Genomic DNA, 12,372 nt, shown 5'->3' with positions numbered 1-12,372 from the left:
TATATTTCTATGTAAAACTTGATCCCCCTCTTGTGGCCCCTCCCTACCCCCGGGGACCATGATTTGAACAAACTTGAATCTACACTACCTGAGGATGCCTCCAAACAAGTTTAAGCTTTTCAGGCTGAATAGTTTTTGAGATGAAGATTTTTGAAAAATACCAACAAATTTTCAATAATTCTCAATTATCTCCCCTTTAAGGAGGGCGTGGTCCTTCATTTGAACAAACTTGAATCCCCTTCACCTAGTGGTGCTTTGTGCCAAATTTGGTTGAAATCTGCCCAGTGGTTCTTGAGAAGAAGATGAAAATATGAAAAGTTTACAACAACGACGACGACAACAACAACGACGACTACGACAACGACAGACAAAACGGATCAGAAAAGCTCACTTGAGCCTTTGGCTCAGGTGAGCTAAAAAATCATAACGCGTGTATTTTTGCCAATATAAAAAATATTGGATGAATCTATTTCACTGTCCATTTTCTATAAATAACAACTGCTTTATTTTTTTAAACTGTTAATGCTAATATGAGTAAACAAACCAATTTATATCCTTTAATTCCATTTTATTTTAAGTTAACTGTTAATGCATGAGGACATTTGCACAACCATGACTCGAATCAAACAAAATCCAAATGTCAAGCATCCATTTAATATTTAAACATTTTGAATTATTGGTATAGCGAGCACGATTTTTTCCGAAATTTCAGGGCAGGCCATTTTCAGAGAGACGGGGATGATAATCTAAAAATAATTTTATGTGGCCTGTGACAAGCAAATTTTAGCTTCTTATATTCCCATTCATACAAGACATGGCACAGACAGGAATTAAGCATTTTTAAAACAATGGCCTTGAACTTCCTCAATGACCTTGGGTCAAGGTCATGACACACCCTCAGGTTATAAGCAATCTTTATATGAATTAAGAACTTTAATATTTGTTCATAAGAACGATATGGACCGGACATGAATTTTGCAATTTTCTGCCGCTGACATTGACCTTACCCAAATGACCTTGGATCAAGGTCACAACACACCGTTTGGTCATAAGCAATATTTATGTGAAGTAAGAACATTCAATACTTCTCAATAAGGGAGATATGGACAGGACACAAATTTTGCACTTTTCCTGCCAGTGACCTTGCCCTTGCCTAAATGACCTTGAATTAAGGTTATGACACCCTTAGGTCATCAACAATCTTTGTGTGAAGTAAGAGCTTCCAATGTTTCTCCTCAAGAAAAACATGGACCTGATACAATTTTTGCATTTTTTTCTGCAAGTGACCTTGACCTTGCCTGATTGACCTTGGGTCAAGGTCATGACACATCCTTAGGTCATAAGCAATCTTTGTGTGAAGTAAGAACTTCCAATGTTTCTCCATAAGAAAGATATGGACCGGACATGATTGCACATACGGACAGACAAGGTGATTCCTATATACCCCCCCCCCCCCCAAAACTTTGTTTGCGGGGGGTATAATTAGGTTTAAACATTACAATATCATAAATAAACACAAGAACTGTAGCACTGAAATAGAAAAGTAAGAATTTTATTTCATTATGATAACCTGCGCTGCACCTGGAAAAAAAAAACATGTCAAAATCCTATTGTGATTTATAATTTAGGCATTCCTAGATCATAAAGAACTTTCTAGTAATAGGGAGTGAGTATTATATTCAGCAAAATACAGAACTCTCATTTTCAGTACATATGCATATTATAAAAAGACACTTGCTCATGAGAAAGTCCCCAAGAATATTTTTTTGCCCTATCAGTGAAATCACTTGCCCTGGAGCCCTTGTAATCAAATCTGTCAGCCCCTGCTTCGTATCATGTAATACAACTATATATTACATAAAACGATATCATATTATACAGTATGATCTATCATACCATATAATGCAATATTATGTGATACAATAATATATAAATGCAATATCAGAATGATAGAATACCATATCATATAATACAATATTATACCTAATCTTTTTAAATGGTACAATATACATTTATTGCATGATGGTGAGGGAAGTATGGGGGAATAAATCTTCATATTTCACAAACATTCATGCAATAAAAGTTTCATTATATTGAACAACAAATGATTATACAACATATGTTGATTTTTAATAATTTAAATTTTATAATTGTGGAGTGCACCACATTGACAATCAGAAGATGCATCATGTATTCAAATTTGATAAACATGGAACTAAATAATGATAAACAAGCATTCTGAGAGTATTGCATAAGCAATACACGTCCTCTACCAGTTTGTGGAAATTGTGAAAACAATGCACTGTTATCAGGTCTAGGCAACCTCCGTTTTTGGAGGATAGCTCAATTTCAAGATGGCTGCTGATTTTTACCATATATGGAAAGTCACTTTGCATTGTGGGTGAAATTATCCTCCATTTTTGGAGGATAGCATGGGTATATTTCATTAAAGGCTTCGTGCATATATTTAATGAGAAAATGCAAGCACCAGACCATATGGGAATTAAAGTTAAGGAAATAAAATAATGATTGTATGCGGCGATTTGAAATTCTATGTATAGTATCTTCACAATATGCTTTGAAAGTGTGTACTTCCTGTGTTCAGTTTAACAAATGACATAGACTATTGACATCTGTTTCATTTAATAAAAACCACAAAAAAGTTATGTTTATTCCTCATTAAAACATTAATGAGTTCATTCACGTTTAGAGACACATAATAGATATCTTCATCTGCTATATTGTACATGTACAAAGTAAATATTTGCATATACCTTAGGAACTTTGTAGCTCTTATTATAATTAATTCACAGGTTATTAAGTATCATTTAAATTTATTCCCTTCACACAAAAAGACATTGTTAAATTTTATTAATCAAAATGATACCATTTATAGATATCAATTATCCTGAATATTGAAAAAAATGTGAGAGTCTTCACATAAGATATTTTTCTTTAAAATCAGCCCTGCAATTATTTAAACTTAAATATTTATTAAATATTATCAATAAATATAATTATTAATAGCTAAATAAGGTGATATTTTTATTGTATAATAACTACATTTTATTCATAGTTAACTCCCTTTGTAAAATCAAAGTTAATTGCCCTTCATCTGAAAAGATCCACCAGGGGGCGCAAACATCTATCCTCCAATTTTGGAGGATAAAATCTATCCTCCAAAAACACAGGTTGCCTAGACCTGGTTATGCAGAATATCGAACCCGAACAATAAAAAATTCGAATATAAAAATTTAATTTTCTCGAAAATATGTCAACCAGAAGCTACATAAGTGTAAACTTGATCTGTAGTTTGATATTTTGAAGCTGTTCAGCAAATTTCATATTATTCCTCAAACGCATGAAGAAAAAAAGTGTGGAAAACTGAAGTGGGACAGACAGACGGACAAACAGATAGACGGACAGACGGACGCAGAGGGAAGCTATAGTCTCCTCCGGTGAAAACCGATAGGGGACTAATAAGATTTGTCTATCAGAGGGCACCTGCTCTAAAAACTTTAACCAGCTCAAAAACATTAACCTCATCCAGCATCCAAAACCTGGCTCAGATTCAGCAATCAACTTATCAAGTTCATCATTATCATAAAGTAGGATCAGTCATAAACAAGATATAATCATCAGAGGGCACCTGCTTCAAAAGCTTTTACCAGCCCCAAAAACCTTTACGTCATTCAGAATTTTTAGCCTATGGCTCTGATTCAACTTGTAAGCCTGTTAAATGCATAAGCATCATAGACACATTATATAATCCATGCAAGTTAGGTGAAGTTAAGAACAGTAATAACTAATATATAATCATCTAAGGGCACCTGCTCCAAACAATTTAACCAGCTCCCAAAACTTAACCTTAATCAGTAGAGCTGAAATGAATACCATTTATCAATATTAGAATATTCCTGACTGCTACTATTTGTATTCGAAGATTTGTTGGTGTCATCTATGAAGTAGTATCCATGTTTGACAGCTTATTATAGTATGAAGTTGCATGGGTAGACTGCATAAATATGTCAGCTAGTGTCCATTGAATTAGAGGCACATTTTCTTTTTATGCAAATGATATAAAAGAAAATAAATGAACATCTCAATAATCAAAGATTTATAAACTCTAATATGATTTTACGGTCAGGAAAGAAAAGTCTCGAAAATTATTTTTTATCAAAGTTGCTTCTTTAAAAATCCTTTTAATGTACTATTTATATTAACAATCAGTTATAAAATGCAAATGCTCAAACATATTTACAAATTATTTCAATATTTCTGCTATTAATTCATCACAAATTAATATTTGGGATGTTTGTTTTTGTCCGATGTAAACCCTGCTTGAACATTCAATTTAAACAAGCATGGCAGTCATAGATCACAATTTTTGATTCATATGCATGTTAAAACAAAATGTAAGTATAATCAAGGGAATAATAATTTCTCCCAAACAGTTGAAGCCCTCATTGGGGGTAGGGTTGACCTAGGCTAGGCTTTACAGACAAAAATATTAAATACTTGATTATTTCTAGTTCTGAAAATTGATGATGTTCAACAGGTGTCATTTACTGTATATCAGTTGAACTGACATGACCCTAGGAACAAGAATGTATATGACTTATGGATGGGGATCTCATTGGTTTTCAGGATATTTGGGCACTTCCTGTTCAAAAAGGAGTCAGGACCACTCCCAGGGTCCATGATCTATATACCATTTGATAGTGCTGAAAAGAATGTTCGAATATTCGCGAATGAATAGTAAATTTCTAATATTCGAATGTATATTTAGCATTCGAATATTCGATCACATGTTAAACACCCATATCAAGCACTGTAAACTATGCAGCATCGTGTTATTTCATTTTACTCGGAACGAAAGTAAATATAAAGCCATCTATGACTGCCATGCTTGGTAGAGTCTATTACTTGACCCAGTAATAGACTCTTCCGCCATGCTTGTTTACCTTGAAAGTAAAAGCAGGGTTTACATCGAACGGAGACAAACATTCTAGATTTTTCAATTCATTTCAGACGCTGAAGAAAAAAATGCTTAACTGTTTGAACGAGTGTGAGCTACGGAGAGTTAATATCGAAAGGTACATCGAAAGTTTCTTTTAAAAGATACATCGATATAATTTGTTTTGTTTTTTTAAATAAACAGAACATTTCCGGAGTTATGAGCGTTATCAGTTTTCTGTTTAATACTATATCAAACATGGCGGAAATATTTGGACTGACTTACGAAGCTACGTATCGGTCTCATACAAGAGTCAGGACTGCAGTATATTATTAAAGAAGAAATAAATCTTTTGATTGTAGATGATGGAAATTTTTAAAAAATCAGTATATTATTATTTGCTTAAAAATTAAATGCGCACCCAATTCAATGGATACTCATGCATTGTCAACTTCGAATTGACATGTTTAAGCAGTCTACACGTACACCCACTTCGTAATACAAACTATCATATATGCTTAATACATTGTCTATTACGTCTACGAATATTCGAATACGAATCGAATAGTACTCACGAATATTCGAATACTGATTTATGGTATTCGTTTCAGCACTACCATTTGATGCCCTTTGACACAAGGAAAAAGAATATACATGGTTTAGGGGTGGGGATCTAAACCGTTTACAAGATATTTAGGCACTTCCTGTTTGAAGGGGGTCAGAACCACCCCTGGGTCCCATGATCTACATATCATTTAAATCCCCTTAACAATAGGAACAAGTATATATATGGTTTAAGGGTAGAGATCTCAACCATTATGAAGATAATTGGGCACTTCCTGTTCGAGGGGTGGTCAAGAGGAACCCCTGGGGCCAAAACCTATATGCCATTTGATGCCCCTTAACACAAGGGACAAGTATATGGTTTAGGGGTGGGGATCTCAACAGTTTTCAAATATTCGAACTTCCTTTTCGAGGTAGGTCAGGACACCCCTGGGGCCCATAACCTACTCATTATTTTATGCCCTTTAATACAAGAGACAAGAATATATATGGTTAAGGTTTGGGGATATCAATCATTTTCATATATTTGGGCACTTCCTGTTTGAGGGGGTTGGGACGACCCCTGGGGCCTATGACCTTTATACCATTTGATGTCTCTTAACACAAAGAACAAGAATATATATATATAGTTTTGTTTTTGTTTTTTGTTTTTTTTGGGGGGGGGGGGGGGGGGGGGTCGGGTCTCAACGGAATTTGAGAATTTTGGGCACTTCCTCTTTCAGGGGGACATAATTACCCATATGGCCATAACCTATACTATATGATGCCCCATTACACAAGAAACAAGAATATGTATGTTTCAGGGGTGGGGATGTCAACGGTATTTGTCATTAAGTAATTTACCAAAGCTAAGGGCTGGGGATGACACTAGGGACCATATCTCATGTACCATATACAGTGTATATTACACATTACACTAAAAAAATGCATCTCAAGACCTTATGTCAATATCTTTACACTTTTTAAGTTATGACCTTTACAATATAGTGTAAAATTAAGGAAAATTATGAGATGCATTACATCTCCCTTCTCGTTTTGAAATAAAATTCCTTGGGCATGTATATTCAATTGATGGTTGACATTTAATACAATTTATAGATATTAATCAAAAAAAAAAAAAAACAAGTGAAAAGCTGTCATTGTGATGGCAAACCGGATTTCTTTTATGTGAACTGTATCCATAACCCATGTCAAACCTGAATTGATAAACACTACCAACCGTATCAAGTGAAATGGAGTATCCTATATGCAATATTATGCCTGAAAATGACTAAGTTCAAAAGCTGGTATTTTTTTTCATTAATTATCAGATATCTAAATCTTAGCAATATGCATACCCCTGATATATGTACAATTGATCTGCAAATGAACAACTTCCTATCTTAAAAACTGTATGAGGAGTTATCCGTACAATGAGGGTACCCTATATGCAATATTTTGCCAAAAAATGACTAAGTTCAAAACCTACTATTCTTTTCATATATTATCAGAAATCAAAATCCTAGCAATATGCACACCTCTAATATATGTACAATTGATCTGCAAAAGAACAACTTCCTATCTTGAAAAATGTAGGAAGAATTATCCGTAGAATAACGGTACCCTATATGCAATATTTTGTCAAAAAATGACTTAGTTCAAAAGCTGGTGTTTGTTCATAAATTATCAGAAATCAAATTCCTAGCAATATGCACACCTCTGATATATGTACAATTGATCTGCAAAGAACAACTTCCTATCTTGAAAACTGTGGAGGAGTTATCCTGAAATTGCTGGGCATCTTAATGAAACATATTGCATTAATCAACCATTACGTCAAGATCGTACCAAATTACATGTACCAACATAATGAATAGTATTTTATAATCTGTTGTTAGTCCATCAGATTTTGACCAGGAACAAAACTGAAACGGAAGTATGCTTGTGCATTATGGGTAAACACTAGATGATACCACAGGGGTGGTCTCAAAAGTTCAGGCATGATCGTAGGCAGCTCGGGGAAAATGCAAAAAGTTGATGCAAGTAATTATAGATATTGATGTAAACAGCTGTCTGATTTACCAGTCTAAACATAAAAATCTTAAATTTTAACATAAAGATGATGGTACTTCTCAAGTTAAATAGAAAGAAACTAAACATGCTAAACGAAAAACAAAACAAGCTAAAACCAGTCACAAATGAAAATGTCAACCCATTGAAATATTTAACCTCAATTTACTTCACATAAACAGCACAGATATATTTTGGATGTTTCAAGTATTCCCTTCGCACGTAAACTGTTGCACAACAAGCAAATTCACCTCCGTTCAAGATGGCTGCTTCTAACAAAGACTGGTCCTCTAAACTTGTTTCCGAAATACTGAGCCAGAAGTTAAACTGATTGACCCCCCATTCTCTCTGTGATATTATCATTTTCGAAAATTACTCAAATTTGAAAAAAAATTAGACCTTAATTTTTGCAATTTAAATTTTCTTTTCCATAAGGATGATTTATGGGTGTTGTTTACTCAGGGTTTGAGTTCTCAAATTCTGATTGTTATAAAGTTCAATGTAATGAGTAAAATTTGTTCTAAACACAAAAAGTATTTATGAAATGAATAATTATTGACAAAACATTCAATAGTTTTACATTATTATGGAATTAGGCTCAAACAAAAATTGACTTTTAGCCAAACAGAGGAAATTCGGACTAAATTTTGCAGATTTTGTTTTCTGCTAAAAGTTTTTTGGCACTAGTCTAATATTCAAAGTTAGGATTTTATATTTAAGTCTATGTAATTTTGCATATTATCCGTTGGTTTTACCTTACTTATTCATTTAAATAATCTTATGGCACGAATAATAAAAATATTGAAAAATGCTTAAAAACAATAAAAGACACCATATCTCAAAATTTTGATCATTGACCTCATATAAATTTTATGGCAACAGAATAAGGTCAATATAAGTAGTTCAATATCATAAATGTGTTTGTATTATCATCATTCAATTTTTTGTAAAATTGGATCAAATATGGGTAGGGATTTGAAAACTGAAAGAGGAAATTCGGACTGAATTATTTTTTAAAATTGCTGCTGGAATCTTAATGCTGTGTACATATTTAGTGCCACTACCATTCATAAACTGTATCTTATTTTTTAAAGTGTTTAACTATTTGTTATATTTTTATAATTAAGAAAATCTCAATCATAGTTTAAAATTTTATGGGATTTTTCTTGATTTTTCAATATATATTTAATGGCCATTTACTCAAAAAGTAGGTCATTGACCTACTTTTCTGAAAGTGAAAAATAACAATACAAGCAAAGGTCTATACACACAATAGACGGTTTTCCATTATCATCAGTGTATTTTTCTTTCATTCTGAGTAAACGTCATCCTTATGCTAAATTAAGTAGAATTTGTCTCAGTAGTTCTTGAGAAGAAGATTTTTTAAAAACATTCTACAGTTTAGAGGTTTTCTCCGCTTTGAATAAAATGAACCTCTTTCTGTTTGGTTCAGTTTCATCATACCTCAATGATTTTTCTAATACCAGCATTTTCGACAGAAAAAGTGCCATTCATTGTAAGTTTATTGCAATAGTTTAGCCGAAATTACATAATATGTTTATTTTCGTCCATTCCGGTGATTACGGCATGCCTTTTCCCACAGCAAGGCAGTTGCCATATAAGGTCATGCCAAAATTTGACAAACTTGTAGACTTTACATTTGTCAATTTGTATCATGTCACATGTGCTTAGTATTGTCGATTCTGATGATACAAATGCAGAAACTAGGGATTGGAAGTGTGCAAAGTTGAAGGTTTAATTAACTAATGAAAAAAATCAAGCTGCAAAATGTGCATCAAACGAAGGAACTGAGTCAATCTTACATGTGTTTATACCCCCAGTTTTAAAGGTTACACGATCACAATTACACTCTTTTATACTCAGGCTCACACACTAAGACAATTGCATATTCAGATTTACACGTTTACATGTCTGGAATTTTGAACACGATTACCCTCCATAAAAACTTACTAAATTTTACAGCAGCAACAAAAAGAATTCAGGCCACTTATGATTAATTTCACTTATTTCAGTTTAGTTTTTCATTTCTGTTGGCTCGTCTAAATATCCAGTTAGTTGCTTATCATTTAAAGATTGATACAAATATGTAAAGAAAAAAGAAAAACAATCTATAAACAAGGGCACCGCTAAGCACAGCATCCCCACGCGGCATGAATTATTGTGTGTAGGGATGTATTATTTAGGAATATATAGTTATGTTAATGATAAGACCATATTCTACTATCCCTACATTACTGAAAAAACTATATTTTCTTTACCTGTACTCGATCTAAATCCAAAAGATATCAAGTTGTTGTTTTGAACTGCTTACTTTCACTTCGGTTTCAAAGAAGTGAAGATTGATAACTCTTACTCAGAAAGTTCGATTGATAACTCGTATACAAAGTTGGTTATGACATTGATTTAATGAAATAATAATTTGTAATAGTATTAATGGTTTTGAAAGGCACACGCATTTCTTATATGTTATTTTACAGAAGTGTGCAATCTATGATAAATATTTTTAGTTTTGAACGAATTTTGTCATAATGTATGCCCCCCCCCCCTTTACAATGGTGTAATTTTATCTAAGTTTTTGCATTACAAATTGACCAATTAATATGACATTGCATTTGTTTTAATCTTTTACAATACGGCATACTGGTGCAAAGGTTAAGGAAAGTCCATTGGAAGTTTTTTTTTTAATTTACTAGAAAATTGAGATGGAGTGCACACTCACACACATACAAGCATACATGCACACATACAAACACAGGAGCTGGCACGATAAAAAACCCCTTATGATAAATATTCCTTTAAACAGAAGCACTAGTCTAAATTCCTATATGTAGGTTTGGGGATTTACATTAAAAGAAATCTGAAAAGCAATTGAATAAATTAATTTTTTTCGAACCTTTGTATTTTTGCATTTATCCAGAAAATGTTATTTTTAAACTCTACTGTGCTGCTATAGCTGCCCGATGCTTGGTAAATATTGTACGATCCATGGTGAAATAGTTCAACACTTCATTAATTTGCTTCATTTTCTACATTTTTAACAATTTCACAATTTTTTCTCCAATAATTAAGCAAGGGGAAAACTTTAAGTTGTAAAACAAGTTTTATTTGTATTTGGACGATATTTAATGCGTGATCAAAGGGAAAAATCCAAAGGTGTCCGATGCATGGTGAAATCACCCTACTGTTGATTTTAAGGACCATTTCCTGAATAAATAACCTCATATTGATAAAACTTTAATAATACTAATAATTTACACAAATTAAATTGTTTTAAACATGATTAACACATATATTATAAAGTAAATACCCTACATAAGATTTTCCGTTTTCATATTCCGTTCCACTTTCCTTTCAGCATTTTAGCAACACCCAAAATGACGTAATGCATGCAAATCGATACTGCTAGTGTAAATAGGTGAAAATCTATACATTCTAAATGGTTTCTCATAAAAAAATAAATATTAAATAGGTTAACTGCAGATCAGCATTTGCCAAATACGGTAATCGAACTAAGCATCTTAACAAATCAACTTCTGCAGATTCAAAATGGCGCATAAAGACGATAAATGCCTAACCTGAGTTTATTTACTTACTCTTGACAATTGTACTGAACAGTACTGTGTCAAATAACTGGATTTCAGTTCTGCCGATGCCTTCTGCTCTGGATCAGTTCAATTCTATATAGAGAAACTAACTTTGGCAATGCCAAAGGTAAAAAACAATAGAACTTTTCAACTGCGTAGATTCTTTACCACCGCTTTTAAGCTCTTCTATTTATAGTTTATGACATCACTTACGACATTATAATAAATCGTACGATGAAATTTCGTATTTGATTGTTTGAACGGTTAAAAAAAAAAAAAAAAAAAAACCATCTGGATTTTCCAAACTTTCAATGAATAGGGAAACTCTTTAAAATATTCAGTATCTGGTTTGTTCGTCTTCAGGAATCTGTTTGCTCCACATCACCATCTTGTCACTGGCATATTTATCCGACATGTATATATCCAGTTTTTTTAAAATTATTAGTTAAATTGTGTTTATTATTGAATATTGTTCAATGAATAGTTAATTTCATCAATCAAAACATTTCATGGATAATAAATAACTTATCTAATAGAAGACCATGTAACTATATGTACATAGATTAGTCAGGTTGTATATGTTTGTATTTTTTTTACATATCCATTTTAATTGCTGCTCTATAATTTACGGAAAAAAATATCATTCAAAATTTTCTAGTTTTCTTTAATGTATGGCGAACAAAGCTACTTTTGCTTGATATCAATTGAAAGGACTCTTGATTTTACATACATTTTGTTTAAGAAATTTATTTACACGCGTAAATGACTCTGAGGTGCGCCGACCTTTTCCCCCCTAAATTATCAGGGCCATTTATTGACATTTTGCTGGTTGCATATCGTGAACCACATCCTTCTGAACCTCTTTTCTTCTAAACTGCTTTTCAAAATAGTTCGTTTCAGCTGTAAGAGCTTTGGTTGAGCCCCTTTTTCTAAATATGAAATAAAAGGTAATTTACTTTAAAAATCATTTTGTTCACCAGGTGTTTCGAAATTCGTTACCATTCATGAGAAAGAACGTTTATAGGGCCGATCCCTTACCTCCTTATTGGGGCTGCTGAACAAACTTTTGACCCATAAAATCCCCTAATTAAATAACACATGAGAAAATCATTATACTGTTAGGCTACATACATGTAACTGTAAGATAAACATATTTTCTTCTATAATCAAATACAAAATATCCCCCCCCCCCGTAAT

This window comes from Crassostrea angulata, chromosome 2 (genome assembly GCF_025612915.1).
Source record: "Crassostrea angulata isolate pt1a10 chromosome 2, ASM2561291v2, whole genome shotgun sequence".
NCBI lineage: Eukaryota > Metazoa > Mollusca > Bivalvia > Ostreida > Ostreidae > Magallana > Magallana angulata.
Note: the sequence above shows the minus strand (reverse complement) of the source record.